Genomic DNA, 18,087 nt, shown 5'->3' with positions numbered 1-18,087 from the left:
CACCTGTTTGGGTACACAGAATTTAGCATAGCCAATACACCTAACATGCATATCTTTGTCCCTGTAGGAAACCCACTCAGACACAGGGAGAACATGAAGACTCTGCACAAGCAGTGATCTGAGGCATGAATCAAACCCAGTTCCTGCTGCTGAGGCAGTAGTGCTAACCACTGCTGCTCATGACAGTGTAAGTTATAATGTTGTAAATTATTGGAGGATATTACCAGCAGGGTGGATAAAGGGCTCCCTCTAGATGTAGTCTATTTAGATTTCTAATAGATATTTGTTCAGATGTGAAGTAAAGAGCAACAATTAAACAGGGATAGAAGTTTGTGTAACTGAAGGAAACAGCCAGGCTAAAAGCAAAACACTACAGATGCTGCAATGTGAAACAGAAAATGCTGGAAATTCTCAGCAAGTCAGATAGCAACTATGGAGTGAGAATAGAGCCAATATTTGAGTCTGGATGACCCTTTGTCAGAGCCATGGTCAAGTTGACAAACAGTAACTGAAGGAGTGCCTTAGGGGTGTGTGCTGTTCTCCATGATTTACAATCCATTTAAATGACTTGGATGAAGGGAGTGAGTTTATTGAAGCTAAATTTGATCCAAAGATAGGTGGGAAAGCAGGTTGTGAGGACACTTGGCCTCTGTAAAGGGATAGAGATCTGTTAAGTGAGTCAGCAGAGATTTGGTAGATGGAGTGAAAGGTGAGGTCACTTTGGCAGGAAGAGCAGAATGTTTGAGACAGACAAACTGAACTCCTTTATCTCAACCTCTGTTAGTACAGGTGCTTGAATTCCTGAACTAGACTGTGGCATATTTCCCCAAAACCCTCTGTTTGGGAAATCAGTTTTAAAGCAACTCACAGCAAACTCTCGAGGATTAAATCAGAAATATTTGGGGAAAGATTTTCCATTCTGGTTTCAAAGAAAATTCCAGCACAGGAACAGGCCTTCAGCCCTCTAAGCCTGCACAGACAATGCTGCCCATCTGAACTAAGGCTTCTAGTCTTCTGGGGTACATATCCCTCTATTCCCATCCTATTCTGGGATCTTGATCAATTGGGCCAGTGGGCTAATGAATGGCAGATGGAGTTTAATTTAGACAAATGTGAGGTGATTCATTTTGGTAGATTGAACCAGGGCAGGACTTACTCAATTAATGGTAGGGCATTGTAGTGTTATAGAACAAAGATCTATGGGTATAGGTTCATAGCTCCTTAAGTGGAGTCACAGGTGAAGAGTGGTGAAGAAGCATGCTTGGTTTCATTGGTCAGAACACTGAATACTGGAGTTGGGACTTCTTGTTGAAAATTGTATAAGACATTAATAAGGCCACACTTGGAATACTGTATGCAGTTCTGGTCACCCTATTATAGAAAGGATATTATTAAACTAGAGTGCAGAAAAGCTTTACTAGGATGCTACTGGGACTTGATGGTTTGAGTTATATGGAGAGGCTGGATGGACTGGGACTTTTTTTTTGAGTGTAGAAGGCTGAGGGGTGATCTTATAGAGATCTATAAAATAATGAAGGGCACAGATCAGCTAGATAGTCAAGATCTTTTCCCAAAGGTAAGGAAGTCTAAAACTAGAGAGCATAGGTTTAAGGTGAGAGGGGAGAGATACAAAAGTTCCAGATGGGCAATTTCTTCACACAGGGTGGTGAGTGCCTGGAACAAGCTGCCAGAGGTAGTAGTAGAGGCAGGTACAATTTTGTCTTTTAAAAAGCATTTAGACAGTTATATGGGCAAGATGGATATAGAGGGGTAGGGGTTAATGTGGGCAATTGGGATTAGCTTAGGGATTTAAAATAGAAAGGATGGCATGGACAAGTTGATCCAAAAGGTGTGTTCTATGACGCCATGGGAGTGTTTCAGATCTGATTTTTAAGCCCACCCCCCTTGCACTTTGCCTGAAAGAAATTCAGTGACTAAGAATAGTGCTGTACAAGCCTGCGGGTGGAGATTAGTACACCCAGAACCCTGCTGCTCCAATCAGGGCCTCCAACTGTGTATGCACAGAAAACTAAACACGATAGAATGCTGCTTCCCTGCCACACAGCTCAGATAATGCCTCCCTCTGGCTCCCACAGACATTGCCCCACTCCCCCCAACATTACTGAGCCCCTTATCACCCCACCCAGACCAATCACGGCCCCCTTCCTCTGCAACGATCTCAGGCAGAGTGGCAGAGGCACCCCCTTTTTCCCCCCTCACTCATCACAGGCAGAGTGGCAGCAGAACCACCCCCTTCCTCTTCACTCATCTGAGGCAGTGTGGCAGCAGATCCCCCTTCCCCCTGTCACTCATCTCAGGCAAAGTGGCAGTAGACCCCCCACTTTCCCCCTCATTCATCATAGGCAGAGAGATCCCTACAGATATCAGGCAGTGTTTTCCCCCTCATCCCCCACCCCAGACTCTTACACAAAGGGCCCCTATCTCCTCTGGACTCCAGTGGCTGTGTGACACCTCCCTCTCTCTCCCCTGCCCCAATCATTGAGGCACTGGTCCTCCCCCCTCTCCAGCACACCTGCAAGTACCAACTTGCTTTTCCCCTGATTGTTAACAAGCAAACTGCATGGAACTTGCTGGAATGTTCTGCCATACTGCCTGCAGCTGATCTGCCCTAACAAGAGGCACTCCATTAAAAACTCAAGAACGGGCAGGCAGGCATTCCTGCATTAAATGTACACATGACCAGCCTCCTGCTTCTCTAAGAGGGATCTGGGGAAGCTACTGGATGCAGTAGAGATGAGGTGGGATGCAGACCCTGGGTTTGGGAGGAAGTTGCTGCCTCAGTCAGTGTCAGAACAGTGGCCTCCTTGAACTGGGAAGCAGTGCTGGAAAAAAGTCAATGACCACATCTGTGCAGCAAGGGTGAGTGCTGAACCCCATCTTGCATCTTCCCACCCTCACCCCCGCAGATTTCCCCATCCCTTATACTCTGCATGCTTCCAGCTCCTGACCCTCAAACACCTTCCTTTCACCCAGTCTCAAAGGGCACTTGCTGTGGCCATTGAAAGGTGGCCCCTGACTCAACTGGCCATTGCAGATGACTTGACTGCCACGGGTAGCATGTAGGTGGTCCTCCAGGACTGACAGTGCCAGGTGATGCTGGAGCTCACTGCAGAAGCACCCATGGAATGACTGAGGCCCACAGGAACCTCAAGGGAGGAGGAAGGGTTCAAGCCCATGCTAGGGCCTTCCAGCCAGGAGACTGGCTGTGACTCCCCCCCCCCCCCCCTTCCTGATACTGGAGCATAAGCAGTGGGATGAAGAGGATGTCATGGAAACATCCCAGACACCTGGAAGCAGGCCAGGGACCTCAGACACAAAACCTTAGCGAATGAATTGCCTGGTGATCAGGGCCTCCCTTGCTGTCCTCACATGCCTCATCTGGGCTGCCAGCCCTCCAGCACCTGGTTGGTGTTCCTTGGCATGCTCTTCCTCTTCTTCCTCCTCCTCCTCTTCCTCACCCTCCTGGTCATCCTCCCCAGCTCGTCTGCCTCCACATCATCCTCCTCCTCCTCCAATATGTCATCTCCCTGTAGGACAAGTTTGTACAAGGCACAGCACATGACCACTACGCAGTAAGAGATCACTGAGCTGTATTGGACGGCCCACCAGAACAGTTCAGGCACTGGAATTGCATTTTGAGGAGCCCAATGCATCTCTCCACTGTCGTGTGGGTGGCTACATGGGTCCCTGCCTCAGACACGGGCCTCCACACAAGCGTCATCCCCATGTGGGAAGCAGGTAATCCATGCCACCCCAGTGGCCTAGGATCCTCCTGAAATGTCTCTGGGATGTCTGAGCTCCTGACAATGAAGCTGTCGTGCATGCTGCCTGGGGGTCTTGTGCAGACATGCATAATTTTTATGTTACGGTTGTGCATGAGTTGAACAGTGGATTGGAATTCCTTTCTATTGGTGAATCTCCCTGGATTCTGTAGGGGGGCTTTGAGGACCACCTGTGTGCAGTCGATGGCCCCCTTGTACGTTAGACATTCCCGCAATGGCTGCAAACCCTGTAGCCCAGGCGTCAGCCTATTAATTCAGTTTAAATGTATTCAAATTGTCATTGCGCCTGTTTCACGCACAGTCCCAATTGTGTCCATTTTCAGCCATTGGTAAAGAGGGAATGGAATGGAGTAGAGTGGGTTGCAGATCAGGCTACTCATCTCACACCCAACTTTACCAAGTTTTTGCACCCAAATGGGTGCAACTTGATAGTAAGATCAGGCCCATAGAATCCCTACAGTGCAGAAGGAGGCCATTTGGCCCATCGAGTCTTCAACAACCAAAATCCTACCCAGGCCCTATCCTCATGACTCCATGCACTTGCCCTAAGTAAGGAACAATTTATCATGGCGAATCCACCTAACGTGCACATCTTTGGACTGTGGAAGGAAAGTGGAGCACCCAGAGGAAACTCATGCTGACACTGGGGGGAAACGTGCAAACTCCACACAGACAGTGACCCAACCCGGGAATTGAACCCGGGTCCCTGGTGCTGTGGGACAGCAGGGCTAACCACTGTGCTGCCCTTTGTTAATCCTTTACATAACCAAGAAAAAGAAAAGGATAGATAGAAACAGCATTTCAGGTTGTGGCCTGTCATCTGGAGTTCTCTTTGCACAGATTATGCCATGAAGACCAGCAAAGTGTTTCTGGCATTTACTCTTTTAATTTCAGATTTCCAGCCTCTGCAGTGCTTTACCATTTAGATTGTACACCACAAACTGCAATGTATAGTCATAGTCGGACTGCATTTCATCATTTTCATGTGTACAGTCACAATCACATTCAAACTTGTTTGCACGACCCTGGAACTCCCAGCAAACAAAGAGAACACAAGGAGCCGAGTGCAAATGGCAGCGGAAAATTAAAAATGGAGATATCCCGAGTAACGACTTAAAAAGGGAATAGCGTGTACATTTTATTTGTGATCATTTTGAAATATAACCTCCATAAATACAAGAAAAATGGACTCACTCCCTTCAACATTTCTGTGGAACTACATAATTATACAAGCTGTTTGCATAGCTGTTTAATTATAGCTGAGAGTTTTTTTTTCTGGGTAAGCTGTAAAATTTTTATGCAGGGTCACTTTGAGTTAATTTGCCTGCCTGCAGTATATGGAGATTGCATTCCACATCATTAATCTGCTGCCGAGGTCCACATCTACTGCAACCTGCAGATCACTGCAACTTCATCAAAGGGAAATGTGATATCAATCACAGAGCTCTCTTCAATCCACAGATACTGTTTACAGATACGCTTGCTTCTATTTGACAGAAATATCTAAAGTTTCCCCTAATTGGCCCCTATTAGGTTTGAATGTGGCATTTGAAGCTCAGCTATTCATTCTGATCTAGGTAGCATTTTGCTTTCCGTGGACAGATGAGCGGTTCTATGGCTCTTTTATTCTACGTTGATTTACATAGTGTTATCTATACAACTTGTACCAATTACTTTGAAAGAACACCACAGCGGCACAATGGTTAACACTACTGCCTCGCAGCACAGTAAGAAGTCTCAGAACACCAAGTTAAAGCCCAACGGGTTTATTTGGCACTAGCTTTTGGAATCTCAGGCTCCTTCATCAGGTGAGTGAGGATTTGTGTTCACGAACAGGTCCCATACAGACACAAACTCAATTTATAAGATAATGGTTGGAATGCGAGTCTTTACAGGTAATCAAGTCTTAAAGGTACAGACAATGTGAGTAGCAAGAAGCAGGCAAGCGTTCTCCAAGGTAGCCTTCGTGACACATGACACACGACACAGAATCGCTGAGTAGAAATTTATAGCCATGTTCCGCACACATGAGGATGGCCTCAACCGGGATCTTGGGTTCATGTCACACTATCTGTAACCCCCACAACGTGCCTGGGCTTGCAAAATCTCACTAACTGGCCTGGCTGGGGACAATACGCATCTCTTTAACCTCTCTCCACTCACATTGCCTATACCTTTTAAGACTTGCATTCCAACCATTATCTTATAAATTGAGTTTGTGTCGGTAAATGACCTATTTGTGAACACAAGTCTCTACTCACCTGATGAAGGAGCCTGAGACTCTGAAAGCTAGCACCAAATAAACCTGTTAGACTTTAACCTGGTGTTGTGCAACTTCTTACTGTGCTTACCCCAGTCCAACGCCGGCATCTCCACATCATAGCCTCACAGCGCCAGGGACCCAGGTTCAATTCTGGCCTCGGGACTCTGTCTGTGGAATTTGCACATTCTCCCTGTATCTGTGTGGGTTTCTTCTGTGTGCTCCGATTTCCTCCCACATTCCAAAGATGTGCGGATTAGGTTGATTGGCCATGGCAAATTGCCCCTTAGTGCCAGGGGGATTAGCAGGGCAAATACGTGGGGTAATGGGGATAGGGCCTGGGTGGGATTGTGGTGGGTGCAGGCTTGATGGGCCGAATCACATCCTTCTGTAGAGATTTTATGATTCGATGAACATAAAAATGTAGAATTCAAATAGAATGTTCATTCTATCAAGTCCATTCATCCCTAGGCCACATACAACTTAATCTGTCATGAAATCTATTCAAGCCTTTTAAATTTTCTATGATTAGGTACTACAATATACTTTCCTGTGCCCTCATCTTAACTGCATTACTTATTCTTGATCAGTGTCTCCCTTGATGGGGCATATCCTTTGTCTCAGGAACTGTGAATCCACGAACAATGAGTAAATAAGATCGTTTCATGTGCAGTAGTCCTTAAACACTTTCCTAACCAAATAACTATTCAGCTCCTTTTAAAGGAGCATGCTCTACCTCAGCAGGATGGCCATTTTCCTTATCCACAGCTAAGGAGAAACAATTTGTTTTAATCTGATGCACTGTGAAGTGAGTGATTTTGTGCTGATGCCTTTTTGTATTCAGTGTTAAATAGTTGTTAGTGTCCATATTACCGATCCACTCAACAGTTTGTCTGATCCCCCTACTCATTTTCTCTAATGAAATCAATTCGAAGGCTTTCATGTCCTTTCAGATCTTCTTTTAGTAGGACCACAGTTTACGATAGTTAAAAAGCTGAATAGTAATCCTCATAACAAAAGATACCAGTTTCAAATGCCAATCTTCTTTTCTGTTGGCAAGGTGATGGTAAATAGCGTCATACACACACAAAGGAAAACTAGTTGACCTGCAATGTCCAGAGAGGATCACAGAGTTGAAAATAGTAGTTGATGCATTTTAATTTTTCAAAGAATGCAGTGTTTTCATTTTATACACAAGTATTCAGTCTTTATTGCATTTTTGCAAAAGCAGCTGCCATCATTATCAACACCAGTTGTCCATGCACATTACTTCATACCAAAAATAACAATTATGATCTATTTTTTAATTCATTAAAGGGTTGTGGACAGTGGCGTGTGTCTGGAACAAGCTACCAGAGGTAATAGTAAAGGCGGGTACAATTTACTCTCTTAAAAAGCATTTAGGTAGTTACATGGATAAGATGGTATAAAGGGATATGGGCCAAATGCAGGCAATTGGGAATATCTTAGGGGTTTAAAAAAAAGGCAGCATGGACAAGTTGGGCCGAAGGGCCTGTTTCCTTGTTGTAAATCTCTATGACTCTATGTGGACATTGCTGGCAAGGCTAACATTTCTTGCCCATCCCTTATTGCTCTTTGTACTCGTTGGAGTTTAGAAGGATGAGGGGGGATCTTATAGAGACGTATAAGATAATGAAGGGGATGGATGGGAAATCCGTGATGTGCCCTGTCTCTCGGATGACTACATCTGCACCCAATTGCAGCTCCTTTCAGATTGCATGGATATGTTGGAGTAGCAGTTGTTTGCATTTAGGAGCATGAAGGTGACGGAAAACGTCACAGACAGGAAATTCTTCCCGCTCAGAAAGGACAGTAGGACTAGGGGGCACAGCCTCAAGATAAGTGGGGGGGGGGCAGTTTAGAACGGAGTTGAGGAGGAACTTCTTCACTCAAAGGGTGGTGAATCTCTGGAATTCTCTGCCCGTTGAAGTGGTGGAGGCTGCCTCGCTAAATATATTTAAGACACGGTAGATAGGTTTTTGGTAGGCAAGGGAATTAAGGGTTATGGGGAGAAAGCGGGAAAGTGGAACTGAGCCACTTCAGATCAGCCATGATCTTATTGAATGGCGGGGCAGGCCTACTCCTGCTCCTATTTCTTATGTTCTTATGCCCTTGTGAGATGCCTTCTTGAGCCGTTGTAATCCCTGTGGTGTATATGAACCCACAATGCTGTTAGGGAGGAAGTGCTAGGATTTTGCCTCAGTGACAGGATGGTGAATGGCTTGGAAGGGAATTTCCAGGTGATGGTGATTCTATGCTGCTGTTGTTGTTCTTCTAGATGGTAGTGATTGTGGATTTGGATTGTTAGTGAGCCCCTGTCTTACATCGTGTCGATGCTACCCTGCTGCCACTGTTCATCATTGGTGGATGGAGTGAATGTTTGTCGATGGGCTGCCAATGAAATGGCTGCTTTGTCCTGAACACTTCTTGAGTGTTGTTGGAGCTGCACTCATCCAAGCAAGAGAGAGTATTCTATCACACTTCTGACTTGTGTCCTGTAGATGGTGGATAGGCTTTGGGGAGTCAGGAGATGAGTTATTCACCAGAGGATTCCTAGCCTCTGACCTGCTCTTGTAGCCACACTATTTATTGGCTAGTCCAATTCAGTTTCTGGTCAAAGATAACCCCAGGGTATTGATAGTAAGAGCTTCAGCAGTGGTACTGCCATTGAATATCAAAGGATGATTATTAGATTCGTTCTAGTTGCAGATGGTCATAGCCCTACACTTGTGAAGCATGAATGTTACTTGCTACTTGTTTCCCACCCTGCCTCCTGAAGAGTCAGGGGGAGTGCCTCCCCCCTGCCACACACCCCCCCACCCACACACCCCCCCAACACTCCCCCCCCAACACACTCCCCCCCCACACACTCCCCCCCACACACTCCCCCCACACACCCCCCACCCAACCCCCCCCACACACACCCCCCCACCCAACCCCCCACACACACCCCCCACCCAACCCCCCCACACACACCCCCCACCCAACCCCCCCCACACACACCCCCCACCCAACCCCCCCCCACACACCCCCCCCACCCAACCCCCCCCACAAACCCCCCCCCACACACACACCCCCACCCAACCCCCCCCACCCAACCCCCCCCACACACCCCCCCCACACCCCCCCCCCACACCCCCCCCCACACACATCCCCCACACACCCCCCCAACACACCCCCCCCCACTCAGCCCCCCCTACACTCCCCCCCACCCAACCCCCCTCAACCCCCCCCCTACCCAACCCCCCCACCCAACTCCCCCCACCCAACTCCCCCCCACACCCCCCCACACTCCCCCCACCCAACTCCCCCCCCACCCAACCCCCCCCACACCCCCCCAACCCCCCCTACACCCCCCACCCAACTCCCCCCCACACTCCCCCCCCACACACTCCCCCCACCCACACACCCCCCCACCCAACCCCCCCCCACACACACACACCCCCACCCAACCCCCCCCCACACACACACCCCCCACCCAACGCCCCCCCACACACACCCCCCCCCACACACACCCCCCCCACCCAACCCCCCCCCACACACACACCCCCAACACACACCCCCCCACCCACACACACACCCCACCCACACACACACCCCACCCACCCAGCCCCCCCCACACACTCCCCCCCACCCAACCCCCCCCCACACACACCCCCCCCAACCCAACCCCCCCAACCCACCCCCCCCAATACTAGCTTCCCCACAGACAGATAATGCTCCAAGGAGTGTTCATTAGTTGGAGATGGGGTTTCTGCACCTTACTCAGAAGCAAATCCCACTTCAGAGAGCTGCCAGCCAATCTGATGGGCAAGGAACTCTTTAGCCCCAGTGGCCCCAGAAGCTGCAGTGGACAGGACTGGGACTACAAGGAGGCATCCTCACCCACCAACTTACTCCCCTTCTTCTGTATCACTCTTGCCTTGCAGCCCTTCTCCCATCCCAGTCTCCCGTCCTGTGGTAGATCGACAGGGTAGAAACTAATAATGGGTGCACATCATCCCCTTGCAATTAAGAAGACAGGGAAGAGATGGAAGCTTGTGAATCATCACACCATGACAGTGTAGGGTTTCAATCTGCAACGACTGCTTTAAATGGTAAGCACAGGAGAAGACCCAAAACACTTTGGAACATCTTACATGCCACATTATTGAACTCGCCATCCGGAATTCTGGGTCAGGGTTTTATTTTCAAAAATAAAGATCAGGAAAGAGTTTCCACGTGAATGCTCCTGGTTCACAATGTATTGAAGTAGAAATTTTCCTTTCTTGACTGTGATAGGGAGGCTCAACAAAAGTACTTCTGACCAAATAAGTAGTCTTTATTTATAAAAGACCGCATGCAGTATTGGCGGTAACTTGAGTTTGGAGAGCAGTCATTATGACTTGCTAATTCCCTCTCAAGTCCGCACTTACATAAAGTATCAGTTCAATGTTTATACATAATCATTATCAGTTTGCGTGACCAGAGCTTATTCAGGAGTTCAATCAGTAGTAGCATCATAAGAATGTCATAAATCAATAACCTGCTGACCTTCCAGAACTCTTTGTCTCATCAGTCATACCTTTATCTTGCCCTTTGATAGAACAGAAGAAAGTCGGTGACTCCTTCATCCCTGACCTTATCTTGTCTTACTCATACAGCCCTAGGTTATGCGGAGTCAGCCTTATCAGGTCTTGATCTTCTCCGGTCCTATTCATGTCTTAGGTTATGCGGAGTCAGTTTTCCTTATTTTGTACCAAATAGTCGACCAATTTTCCCATCATGCCATTACTTCAATCGTACAACTTCACAAATAGAGAGGCACCAGCCAAGATTGTGCACCTGCAGCCTATTGTGCACCATCCACTGCTATCTCCATAAATGGAAAAACTTGGGCTGCATATGCTGGAGTTGCTCGGTTGGAAAACATTCCGTGTTATTCTTTCCTCTGTTAGATTATAATATTCCTTTCAACATGATAACAAAATCACCAAGCAAAGTTACATTATACCTTTGGAGAGCCTGCTGCATAAGATTGTTATTATTTCCACTTTAAATCATGATAATTTTAATACTCAGAAGATTGCAATAAGAAGATTATTTCAGACTCTCAAAAGTTCAAACTCAGTGAGCATTGTGCAGTTTATCTGGACAACTCTACTGAGGTCCAGCAGAACCACTGCAAATGTGGCCTTAAATGCCACTTTCTAGAATGGCCTGGTAGGGACAGAGCTTCCTGTCCCTATAAAACCATCAGTGTAAATGGAGCATGGTTGTGGAGTGGCACATTGTAGAAATCTAAATGCCAGGACTCAATAATGACCTAATTACCTGGAAACATAGAAACATAGAAATTAGAAGTAGGAGCAGACCATTTGGCAGTTCACTTTCTTGAGGCAAACTCCAGCCTCCTGCAATCTCTTTACCACCTCTTCCAAGCTTGCTCAATGCTTGTTCTCTGTTGATTATTTATAAGGACATCATCAAGGTTAACAGACTCTCCATTGTCCTTGGAATATTGCACATTGCAAAGACATGCCAAAAGTCAGTACATGTACTGTAATAGGACTTTCTGCATTATATACCCCCAGGAAGTGTAAATTTAAAATTTAAATTGCTGGAAATTTAAATTGCTGGAACGCGTGACTCATTTCTAGCTTTGTGTAAGATTGACCTTCTGCTAGCTTTGCATATAGGTCTTCAATTCTTGGGATTGGATATTTATCCAACTAGGCAGCCTAATAAACCATTAGTAAATGAGGATGGTCTTGTTTGGTTTCAATACAGAGACTATGGGCGCTGCCCATTCCAAGAACTGACCTAGCTAGATAGTTCTTCCAACCTGTTTAACATTTGTAAGGCATAAGGTACTGGTCTTGCCTTAAAGAATCGGAGAGTCGCATCTGGGTCCACATAAATCTTAGCTTGGAGAGCTTTAATTTTGCCTAATTCATCATTGAAGACGTATTTCCTTATCAGTTCAGGCTGTTCCCTTCCCACTTGAAAAATTTTAGCCCAATTCAATTTGATTTCTTTAAGCCAATCACAGCCAAGTAGGCTTGATTCTTCACACATACATACAACCGGACATTCTCTCTTCCACCTTCTTCCATTTGGGAGAAAGGTACAGAAGTCTGAGGGCACATACCAACCAACTCAAAAACAGCTTCTTCCCTGCTCAACTCAAAAACAGCTTCTTCCCTGCTGCCATCAGACTTTAAAATGTACCTGAGATTAAGTTGATCTTTCTCTACTCTATGACTGTAATACTACATTCTGCACTCTCTTGGTCCCTTCCCTATGAATGGTCTATATAGCATACAAGAAACAATACTTTTCATTGTATACTAATACATAACCATCACTATTATCATTAGGAGCTGAGTAGATATTGTCCTTAGGTTACTGGTACTGTTAAGATGGCTTTTATTTTTATTGCCGCTCCCATATAAGTTTTTTAATTCAGCGGAAGTGTTCTCCCAGTTCAATGGTTGGGGTCTCTCTCCCTGAATTGGCTGATGCCGCTGCATCCACTTCCATCCTAATAGGCATCCCATAACCAGAGCATTACATAATAGGGTCTATCTTGCCTGTTTTTAGATTAAATAGAGTGAATACCAGAGTCACTGGTGCTAAGCTGTTCCACATTGTATACTTGTAATACCTTAGTTGAGTGATTACTTGGTGATCTTGACTTAACTTTGCATTGATTCATCAAACGTCCTCTTTTGTGACAATGTTCACTTTTGAGGGTGGCATGGTGGCACAGCGGTTAGCACTTGATGGGCCAAATGGTCTCCTTCTATACTGTAGGGATTCTATGAAAAACACACAGCTTCCTTAAAGAAGATGATCCTGGAGCACGGTTACCTCCAGATCAGTAACATTCCCCTTTAAACATTATTGACTGATTATCTATTCTGTACCTTACTGTTCTCTTACTGGCTGAAATTGTTTCCCACTTTGCAGCTGCTTCAGTGGTTTTGGCACCACGGATTGCTGCAGTTCTTGCCCTAACTGGTGAACGGCACCATTTTATGTGCTCTGTAGTTCCTGTGCAGCTTTTTCAGTGCTTTCCATGGCCAGCACTATCTCCATTTAAAATTAGTGTCGTCCTCTGCAAGCAACCTGTATCAAATACTGTTGTTGTCCACACCACAGACTAACTTATCCCTCAACATGTCATTTTAGGGGGTCTCCAAAATTACAATACTCCAATCATTGCTTTAGTTTAGCAGCATAAGTTGCAATCGATTCACCTGGGACTCTTACCCTCAAATCAAGTTTGAATCTCTAGAGCATGATTGATGGCTGAAGTTGCAATTGAGCCTTCACTAAATGATTCAAAGTCAGGTACACTTGGAGTTGTAACACAGCGAATAAGGTTATAGGGCTGACTTTCATTAACACTTAGAAGAATGGTTTTCCATTTCGCCGCCTCCCCTATTTCGTTTGCTTGGAAATAACATCTAAGGTGTTCAATGTATCGTATCAGGGCCATTGTGGGCTGAACTAGGTCTATTTGCCCAAAGAGAAGCATGGTGGTGAGTATTCGTTTTCTCAGACTTTGATTAAAACAGGGTATTTTCAAGCGTGGGCCAAAGGTGGTGTCATAATTTATTGTTGTCGCCATATGTAAAGATACTCTTCCACAGACTTCATTAATGAACACAAAAGACATATTGTTAATAAGAAAAACTATCTAGCAGCTTCATGGCTGTAGCCATCTCCTAAAATGTCTCTGCCAAGGAGTCTCTCTCTCTCTCTCCAAAAGGTAATTCCACACTCTGCGTCACAAAGGCCATGTGACCCTTATTCTGCTGCGCTGCCCTTAAAGGACAATCTCCGAAACCACAGGGCAGGGACCTCAAACACTGAGCCATGTTTTCAGCTGCAAGATTACATGGATTTCTCTTCATTTCTTCACCACTGAGCATCCAACGCTCACATCCCCGCAGCTCCCCAGCCCATTCCTCCACCACCACCTTGTTTAGCTACAAAGAAAGAGATGCAAGGTGAAGGTAATTTTCTGCCTCTTAAGTAAAGTACAAGCTGGAGATACCAATAAACTACACATTACGATTTCCTCTCTCTCTCTCTTTCTTTAGGAAGCACCATTCATCTCAGCCCAGTCATTTTCATCCTCCACCTTTCAGAAGCCTGGATGGGACCAGAAACAGCTAACCGGTCTTTATCAGTTGGTGATGTGAGGTACAAGCAAATCAACATTAAAAACATAGAAAATAGGAGCAGGAGTAGGTCATTTGGCCCTTCAAACCTGCTCCGCTGTTCATTATGATCATGGCTGATCCTCCAACTCAGTAACCTGTTCACACTTTCCCCGACACCCTTAGATCCCTTCAGCCCCCAGTGTACCTCTGTACTGCTGGTCCCCAAAGTGCCTCCACCATATGTTTATAAGGCACAAGAAGTGGCTTATTGTATTTATTTCCCAGTCTGTGGCACTGTGGACTCTATCCCATTTGTTCTGCAGCATGGATCACATTTCTCCTCACTACATTTGCATTTTTGATTTCCTGCTCACAGATCTTCCCCAACGGCTGGCTGATTTTTCTTGAGTCTATTTCCTTGTTTACTTCCGCCCACAAGGTCGTGCTGAAATTGAATATTTTAAAATATTTTGCTTGTTGAAATACAATACAAGAAATCTGGGTATCATTAATGTCAGCAAAAAATAAATCCACTTTGGAGCAATTTTAAAATGTTAATAGAATCTGTTTCCTTCCCAAAAGAAAATGTTATTGATGGATTAAATGGTAATTCCTTAAAAGTTATGATAAAACTTCTGTTGTTTGCCCAAAGCTAAACAGTGCTATCAAAATCATTGAAACCAGCAATTGCAGGGGTGGGTGCAGCACGGTAGCACAGTGGTTAGCACTGCTGCCTCACAGTGCCAGGGACCCAGGTTCGATTCCCAGCTTGGGTCACTGTCTGTGTGGAGTGTGCATGTTCTCCTCATGTCTGAGTGGTCCCCTCTGGGTGCTCTGGCTCCCTCCCACCATCCCAAAAGAAATACTGGTTAGGTGCATTGGCCACGCTAAGTTCTCCCTCTGTATACCCAAACAGGTGCTGGAGTGTGGCGACTAGGGAATTTTCACAGCAACTTCATTGCAGTGTGAATGTAAGCCTTCTTGAAATAAATAAATACATTTTTGTTGGTAGCTTTGGCCCACGCTGGTTAATTCAAGACAACAGTGAGTTTTCTAGTCATTCTGAATGAATAATCAGTACTATACTTCTCTGTTCTTTTACAGACTTCAGAGGAATAAGAACAGATGGAAAAAAGAAGACATCTGAAAATAAACTCCTCCATAACGAACTTGCAGTGGAACTAAGAGAGGATGTCTTCATGCAAGCTGCACAAACCCATAGTGAATGACACGTAAATATAAAGTTAATGATGGGGTGGTTTGGATGAATCCCAAAAGCAGTATTTTATGGTTGAAATTGATGAATGAAAGTATACCACAGAGATCAGTAGGCACCTGAGCCACACTGGTCACAGCTGCCATTATGCCACCAACCATAGCTAAAAGCCTTGGCAAGCCTACCTGCCAATGACTTGAGGATAAATGCATCCGCAGGCTCCGGATTATCAGACAACTAGTTGTGGAGCTTTTCTTTATTTTGCCATCTGCTGCACGAGTGTCGACAACAAAGCCATGACATTGATACAGCACTATCGATGGCAGGCAAGGTCACCACGAACATCCTCAACTTTTTGGCCACTGGTTTATTCCAAGCTACATTGGCTATCTGCTGCCACACACATATCAAATAAGTGACTGAGGCATTTTCATTTTTCCTACTGAACATGACATGACTTTCCAAGGTCAGCGGACAATTGGTTGCTCGTAGAAGTGGATGCAATCTATTGGCATGGTAGTGAGTTGGAGGGGAGGCAGGAGACAGAGTCAGGATAATGGGTGTGTTCTCAAATTGGCAGGATGTGACTAGTGACTCCCCCCAGGAAACTGTACTCAGCTTGCAGCTTTTCACTATATTTACAAATGACTGAACCGGGGGAAGGAACAGAGAGACATTTATTTAAGTTTGTTGATGACACTCAATTAGGCAGCAGAGTAATTAGTGTAGACGAGAATGGAAAGTTGCAAAGGGGCGTTAGTCAATTGGGTGGGCAAAATTATGGCAGATGGAGCTCAATACGATCATCCACTTTGGACTGAAGAAAGATTGATCAGAATATTTTCTAAATGGTGATTAGCTAGGAACTGTAGATGCAAAGGGTTATAAATACAAAAAGCACTGGAGTGGACTGGCACAAAAAATAATTTAAAAAGCTGATGGAGTATTGTACTTTATCACAAAAAGTGCTGGAATACATTGGGGCCATTGTTATGCTACAGCTATATAGGGCTCCAATTAGACTTCAGATGGAAAATATGCTATCTCATTCCTGGCACTCCACATCAAGAAGGATATTAATATTGAAGGGAGTGTGGGGCAGATTCACCACAATGCTATCAGTCCTAAAAAGTTAAGTTATGAGGACAGTTTGCTTGGACGAGAGCTCAATTCCCCTCAACACAGAAGATTAAGGGGTGATCTAATTGAGGTAGTTAAAATGATTAAAGGAGTTGATAGAGTAGACAGAGATATGGGATAAGTGCAGAAAAATAGGGTTAGCACACCTTTAGTGGCAATTATTTTTAGAGCAGACTGGATGAACCAAAGGGCCTTTTCTGCATTGTATGACTCTATGGTGAGGGCATTCAGAACAAGGGGCATAACCTTAAAATTGGAGCTAAGCTATTCCGGGTTGATTTCAGAAAGTACTTCACACAAAGCAACTCATTATTTCCAAAACACTGTTGAGGCAAGTGGTCAACTGAATATTTAAGATCTGCAATTTATAGAGTTTTCTTAAGGTAAGAGTATTAAGGATTTTAGAACAAAAACAGGCTGATGGACTTAAGCTACAGATCAGCCGTGATACAATCAAATGGTGTGAGGAAAATGAGAGTTCTTAATATTTTTGCAACATCATTGTAATATACTAGGAAGAAAGCTTGTGTGAGAATTGGGTGTGACTGATTTAATCAAACAGGAGGCAAAACATCAGTAAAAAGAAGATGTGAAGACAAGTGGATGAAATGATAATGAACAGGAACAAAGAAAGGAACTTGACCAGGAATTCACATTAGGCAGATAAGAGAAGTGATTTTAAAGTTGACTGTTGGATTTCAAAGGAAACATATGTCATTGGGAGACCATAAATGTGTGAGGCAAAGTAGTAAGTTTACTTTACAAATATAGTAGCCATAAAACAAAAAAATAGCAGTGATGAGAAACCTAGGCTAGTGAGTGGTCTGCATGAGTGGCCTTCCATCATCTTAATGAGCTGCAAGATTGAAGTCAGGCATTTTCACTAACCATGCCCCCACAAATAAGATTAAACACACTTAATACATGCTGAATATTTCATAACGAGTTACAGAAAGTGCTTAATCATTGATTGATTAATACAACAGTTGTGAAATTCAAATGGTAATAACAAAAGAAATATTCATGCTTTTATTGGACATAGATGGAGTGCACAGATTTCACAGTCAATGTTGTGTGCAATCAGCACACACTTTACTTTCCACACGCCCTTGGCATCACTTTAGCCATAGCAGTAGGAAAATAACTACGCAAACAGAAACAAACAGAATCTGGCAACCCTGCACTAGAGCAATGGTAAACAAAAGGTCTCATGGGCCACACTTAGCATGCAAGCGAATAAAATGTGGCCCTCGGGCCGCAGGGTGACTGCCACTGTTCTAAAGGATTGTAGAAACAATAGAGTGGAAGACTCACTTTCTTTTGATCTAAGAGCTGTTGTGCATGGCTGTGAGATCCTGACCAAGACAGTGTGAGCTGAAGCCAGACCAGTGAACTCTTGTTTTGCCACCACCCTAAGAGAGGAAAGTCTGTGTGAGTTTTCCACTAAAGCGGCAGGGCATTGTGTGATAATATCACTAAGTTTATAGATTAGAA

The sequence above is a fragment of the Carcharhinus amblyrhynchos genome, chromosome 9 (assembly GCF_965287045.1).
Source record: "Carcharhinus amblyrhynchos chromosome 9, sCarAmb.v2.hapA, whole genome shotgun sequence".
In the NCBI taxonomy this organism is placed as follows: domain Eukaryota; kingdom Metazoa; phylum Chordata; class Chondrichthyes; order Carcharhiniformes; family Carcharhinidae; genus Carcharhinus; species Carcharhinus amblyrhynchos.
Note: the sequence above shows the minus strand (reverse complement) of the source record.